Source organism: Carassius gibelio, chromosome B22, assembly GCF_023724105.1.
Source record: "Carassius gibelio isolate Cgi1373 ecotype wild population from Czech Republic chromosome B22, carGib1.2-hapl.c, whole genome shotgun sequence".
NCBI lineage: Eukaryota > Metazoa > Chordata > Actinopteri > Cypriniformes > Cyprinidae > Carassius > Carassius gibelio.
The window spans coordinates 39,045,022-39,051,021 of record NC_068417.1 but is presented as its reverse complement, the minus strand read 5'-3'; the positions used below and the strand labels follow the sequence as shown (position 1 = coordinate 39,051,021).

Genomic DNA, 6,000 nt, shown 5'->3' with positions numbered 1-6,000 from the left:
AAAGAGTCAATGGCCGATCTCTGAATCTTAGCAGGTTTATTTCTGGTTAGTACTTTGATGAGAGACTGCCTAGGAATACCAGGTGCTTTAAGCTTTTGGGTTTTCTTTCCTACTTATATAATGTACTGGTGATTAGATTGGTCGGTCTTTAAATAGCCCTCTCTTTGCAGCAGTCTTGGCTTACGGTCATACCAACCTGGCTATGCCCCATCTCGTCTGATCTCGGAAGCTAAGCAGGTTTGGGCCTTGTTGGTACTTGGATGGGAGACTGCCTCGGAATAACAGGTGCTGTAAGCTTTTTTGACATTTTTCACTTAGTATATAATAATTTTGCCAAAAAATAGAGTCAATGCCCGATCTCTGAATCTTAGCAGGTTTAGGTCTGGTTAGTACTTTGATGAGAGACTGCCTAGGAATACCAGGTGCTTTAAGATTTTGGGTTTTCTTTCCTACTTATATAATGTACTGGCGATTAGATTGGCTGCTCTTTAAATAGCCCTCTCTTTGCAGCAGTCTTAGCTTACGGCAATACCAACCTGGCTATGCCCCATCTCGTCTGATCTCGGAAGCTAAGCAGGTTTGGGCTTGGTTGGTATTTGGATGGGAGACCGCCTCGGAATAACAGGTGCTGTAAGCTTTTTGGAAATTTTTCACTTAGTATATAATAATTTTGCCAAAAAATAGAGTCAATGCCCGATCTCTTAATCTTAGCAGGTTTAGGTCTGGTTAGTATTTTGATGAGAGACTGCCTAGGAATACCAGGTGCTTTAAGCTTTTGGGTTTTCTTTCCTACTTATATAATGTACTGGCGATTAGATTGGATGGTCTTTAAATAGTCCTCTCTTTGCAGCAGTCTTCGCTTACGGCCATACCAACCTGGCTATGCCCGATTTCGTCTGATCTCGGAAGCTAAGCAGGTTTGGCCTCGTTAGTACTTGGATGGGAGACCGCCTGGGAATACCAGGTGCTGTAAGCTTTTTGGACATTTTTCACTTAGTATATAATAATTTTGCCAAAAAAAAGAGTCAATGCCCGATCTCTGAATCTTAGCAGGTTTAGGTCTGGTTAGTACATGGGTGGGAGACTGCCTGGGAATACCGAAAATTTCACGAATTATATAATAATCTTTCATTAAAAAAAAAAAAAAGAGTCAATGCCCGATCTCTGAATCTTAGCAGGTTTGGGCCTGGTTAGTACATGGATGGGAGACTGCCTGGGAATACCAGGCGCTTTAATCTTTTGGAAAATTTCACGAATTATATAATAATCTTCCATAAAAAAAAAAAAAAAAAAACCGAAAGAGTCAATGCCCGATCTCTGAATCTTAGCAGGTTTAGGTCTGGTTAGTACTTTGATGAGAGACTGCCTAGGAATACCAGGTGCTTTAAGATTTTGGGTTTTCTTTCCTACTTATATAATGTACTGGCGATTAGATTGGCTGCTCTTTAAATAGCCCTCTCTTTGCAGCAGTCTTCGCTTACGGCAATACCAACCTGGCTATGCCCGATCTCATCTGATCTCGGAAGCTAAGCAGGTTTGGGCCTGGTTAGTACTTGGATGGGAGACCGCCTGGGAATACCAGGTGCTGAAAGCTTTTTGGACATTTTTCACTTAGTATATAATAATTTTGCCAAAAAATAGAGTCAGTGCCCGATCTCTGAATCTTAGCAGGTTTAGGTCTGGTTAGTACATGGGTGGGAGACTGCCTGGGAATACCGAAAATTTCTCGATTTATATAATAATCTTTCATTAAAAAAAAAAAAAGAGTCAATGCCCGATCTCTGAATCTTAGCAGGTTTGGGCCTGGTTAGTACATGGATGGGAGACTGCCTGGGAATACCAGGTGCTTTAATCTTTTGGAAAATTTCACAAATTATATAATAATCTTTCATTAAAAACAAAAAAAAACAAAACAAAGAGTCAATGCCCGATCTCTGAATCTTAGCAGGTTTAGGTCTGGTTAGTACTTTGATGAGAGACTGCCTAGGAATACCAGGTGCTTTAAGCTTTTGGGTTTTCTTTCCTACTTATATAATTTACTGGTGATTAGATTGGCTAGTCTTTAAATAGTCTTTGCAGCAGTGTCCGCTTACGGCCATACCAACCTGAGGGCGCTAGAGAGCTACAGGAAGTGTTGGTTGCAGTTTGGAGAGGAAGGCTCTCCTCCATTTTGATTTTTCTGTTAGTGTTTGTTTTGTGAGTTGTTTTTGGACTTTTAGTTTATTTTTTGTGTGGTTTTCAGTTTTCAACCACCTAACAGCAGCATCTTGTTGGCTGGAGGGTGGTTAATTGGTGTTTTTGTACAATGGATGGATTATTGGCAAACGATACTGGAATGGCTGGAGAGAGACGCATGGCAAACGACACCGGACTGGCTGGAGAGAGACGCATGGCAAACGACACCGGACTGGCTGGAGAGACACGCATGGTAAACGACACTGGACTGACTGGAGAGAGACGCATGGCAAACGACACTGGACTGGCTGGAGAGAGACGCATGGCAAACAACACTGGACTGGCTGGAAAGAGACGCATGGTAAACAACACTGGACTGGCTGGAGAGAGACGCATGGCAAACGACACTGGACTGGAGTATCGACAACGAGCAGGACACGGTAAAAATCAAGATGCAAGATATACATGTGGTGAAAGGAAATACTTAAAGGAGGCAACTGTGATTGTGAATGTGGAGAATGTAAGTGAGGTGAGAGCTGTGGATATTATTAAAGCGGTGACGAACAAATGTGGATATGGTAAAATCTTAGCACTGAGGCCAAGACAAGGAAAGGAATATGAACTGACAATGGAAAAAGAAGAAACTTGTGATGAACTGACTGAGGGATTGTTAATTAAAGGAGTGAACTGTGAGCATAGCACCAGCATAGAGGATGGGACAAGATATGTAAAGGCGCGGTTTCCGAAGGAGGTGGCCTCCCTACCGTACAGCACAAAAATAGAAACGGCAGAGGGTCCACAATACTTTAGGGTGATGCACAGCCATCAGGTGAAGACTTGTCGGCTGTGCATGAGCCCAGATCATGTTGTGAAGGACTGCCCGGAGTTTAAGTGCCATAAATGCGAGGAAAGAGGCCACTTCGCGAGAAACTGCAATGCTGTGACGTGCCCGGAGTGCAATTTGGTTTTAAATAAGTGTGAGTGTTGGATGCAGGGTGAGGAGGAGGAGCAGCAGCAGGTGGGCGGGCAGGTGCATGAAAGAGACAACGAGCAGTGAGACGTTGGAGAAAGAGTACGTGGTGAAGGACTGGAATTAAATAAGGATATAGAAGAACAGAAAGAGTATACCGAACCGATCATACAAACACAACAGGATAGGGGAATTTGGACACAGATAGATTTGACGGACAGCTTGCAAAATGCTTTGGATAATGTGGAACTGGTTGATGAAAGGAATAAAGTACTGCGTGATGCACAACAGGAGGGAATTGTATGTTCACCGATGGATGTGACGGACAGTGTGCAAAAGGAGATGGAGGCGGTAGAAATTAATGATGCTACAAAAGAGTGTGAACAAGGAAAAGAAAATGAGGAGACGCAGGGGAAATCATCGAAAAGAAGGAGATCTGTAAAGGTAATGCCCAATCTTGATACTGCAAGAAAAAGAATGCTTAAAGAAGATGGGATTGAGTGTGCAAATAAGTATGAGCTGCTAAAGGGTTTGGAGGAGATGGACTGAGTTTATGGGTTTTATGCATGTTTTTATATGTTTTATGCTTTTAAGAATTGTTACTTTTAATGCTAGAGGGCTTTCGAACGTAGGAAAATTTGAAAAAGTGAAAGAAATGTGTAAAGGAGAGGATGTGATTTTATTACAAGAAACTAACTGGAGGGAAGAGTACATTACTGAAATAAGGAAAAGGTGGAGTGGAGAGTTTTTTTTTTATAACAGTGGTGAGGGGAGGCTGGGAAGAGGAGTTGCGATTTTAATAAAAGAAAACTGTGGGGTATCATGTAAAACAATATATAATGACATAGATGGGAAATGTATTGCGGTTGAAATGGAGTATGAGGAGAAAAAAATTATTTTAGTTAATATTCATGCACCGACTGTAGAGAGTGAAAAGAAGGAATATTTTAATGTATTAAGAGATTTTTTAAAAAAGCATAAAGAAGTTATTATGATGGGTGATTTTAATAGTGTTTTCAGTAAATTAGAAATTGGTGAGGGAATGGTTTTTAAAAATGATAAAGGAAGAAAAGAACTGAAATTATTAATGGAAGAAAATAATATGATTGATGTATGGAGAGAAAGAAATGAAAAAAAGAAAGAATATTCAAGGAGGCAATTAGTAGGGAATTTTATGTGTAAGACAAGGATTGATTTTATTGTATGTACAAGGAACATTGAAGGTTTTATCGGTAACATTAAATATGTAGAATCAAGCTTAAGTGACCATAAACCACTTTTTATACAAGTAGACTGGAGTTCAGTGAAAAGAGGGCCGGGTGTATGGGTTTTAAATGCAGAGGTTTTGAAGAATGAGGACTATGTGTTAAGTATTAAAGAAATTATTGAAAAAGAAAAGGTGAATGGAATGTACAGCGAAGATAAAAGGATATGGTTGGAAAATGTTAAATATTTAGTAAAAAAATTCACGATAAAGTATTGCAAATTAATACAGATGTGTAAGAGGAAGAAGGAGAGAGAAATAAGAGAAAAATTGGAAAATGAATTAAATGAGAATGGTAAAAAGATATACAAAAAATAAAAGAATTGGAGGGATTATTGAAAGACATGGAAGAGGAAAAATATGAAGGTGCAAGACTAAGGAGTAAAGCTAAATATACTGTGGAGGGTGAAAAATGTACAAAGTTTTTCTTTGATCTAGAAAAAATAAGAGGGAAAGCTGGAATGATTAAAGAAACAAGAGGGAAAAATGGTGTAGTGGTGGAAACAAATGAGGAAATATTAAAAGAAGTAAAAGCATATTATGAAAACCTGTTTAGTACTGAGGGGATGAGGGAAGAAGAGAAAGTGGAGTTACTAAATCAAATAAAAACAACAGTAGGAGAAGTAGACAAAAAAGAGTGTGATGAAGAGATAAGGGAAGAAGAGATAAAAAGAGCAATAAGTGAATTGAACAAAAATAAAAGTCCAGGTATAGATGGTTTGGGGAGTGAATTTTATATCGTTTTTAAAGATTTTTTAACAAGTATTTTAAAAGAAGTATATGAAGACATTTTTAAAAAAGAGGAAATGAATCAGAGAATGGGGATGGGACTAATAAAGTTGATATATAAAAGAAAAGGAGATAAAGTAGACCTAAAAAATTATAGACCAATTACAATGCTGAATACAGATCTGAAAATTTTAACAAAAGTTTTAGCCAATAGATTGAAAGAGGTAATGCCAACCATAATAAAAAAACAAGTGTATGGAGTAAAAGGGAAAGATATAGCGGATACAACTTTAAGTATAATAGTTAGAATAAGATAAATGAAAGAAAAAAGGATATGTTATTAGTTTGGATTATATTTTTAATATTTTTTAAACAAATGTGGGGATTTTAACATGGGGGATGGGATTTTATGGATGAAAACTAAGAATTGGATGACAGAGTGCTTACCAGAGTTTTATAGGGAAATGTTTAGTGCCTGGGGAAAATTTTTAGACAAAGTAGAGTATGATCCACATGGGAGAGAAAACATTTTAAATCAACCTCTGTTTTTAAACAAAAACATTTTAAAGCAAGACAAAGAATTGTTTTTAAAGAAATGGATGGATGTGGGGATAACAAGAGTGAGAGATGTTTTATATGAATTTAAAGAAGGATTTTTACCGACACAATATATTGTGGATGCAATGGAAGAGGCAAAAGAAGATTACAGTGAACAAGAAATAAAAAATAAATATGAAATCATTAAAAATGCAATACCTAAAGAGTGGATTAAAAGAATAGAAAGTGTGGAAGGAGAACCAAAAGAGAAATGTATTAATGTGAAATTAGGGGAAAAACTGTATGATTTTAAGGAATGTACTGT

The 6,000-nt window shown here is 37.9% G+C and overlaps 2 non-coding genes and 2 pseudogenes across 2 annotated transcripts; all 4 read left to right on the top strand.

The window, feature by feature from the left end:
- The first annotated feature begins 178 nt into the window (after positions 1 to 178).
- LOC128007191 (uncharacterized) lies at positions 179 to 297 on the top strand (annotated as a pseudogene).
- A 221-nt stretch (positions 298 to 518) lies between these two features.
- Positions 519 to 637, top strand: LOC128007083 (uncharacterized; annotated as a pseudogene).
- Positions 638 to 858: 221 nt separating this feature from the next.
- Positions 859 to 976, top strand: LOC128005831 (5S ribosomal RNA). Its single transcript, XR_008178471.1, has one exon. It is a non-coding gene; the product is annotated as a 5S ribosomal RNA (ribosomal RNA).
- A 499-nt stretch (positions 977 to 1,475) lies between these two features.
- On the top strand, positions 1,476 to 1,594 carry LOC128000291 (5S ribosomal RNA). The gene has a single exon (XR_008173079.1). It is a non-coding gene; the product is annotated as a 5S ribosomal RNA (ribosomal RNA).
- Positions 1,595 to 6,000: the final 4,406 nt, after the last annotated feature.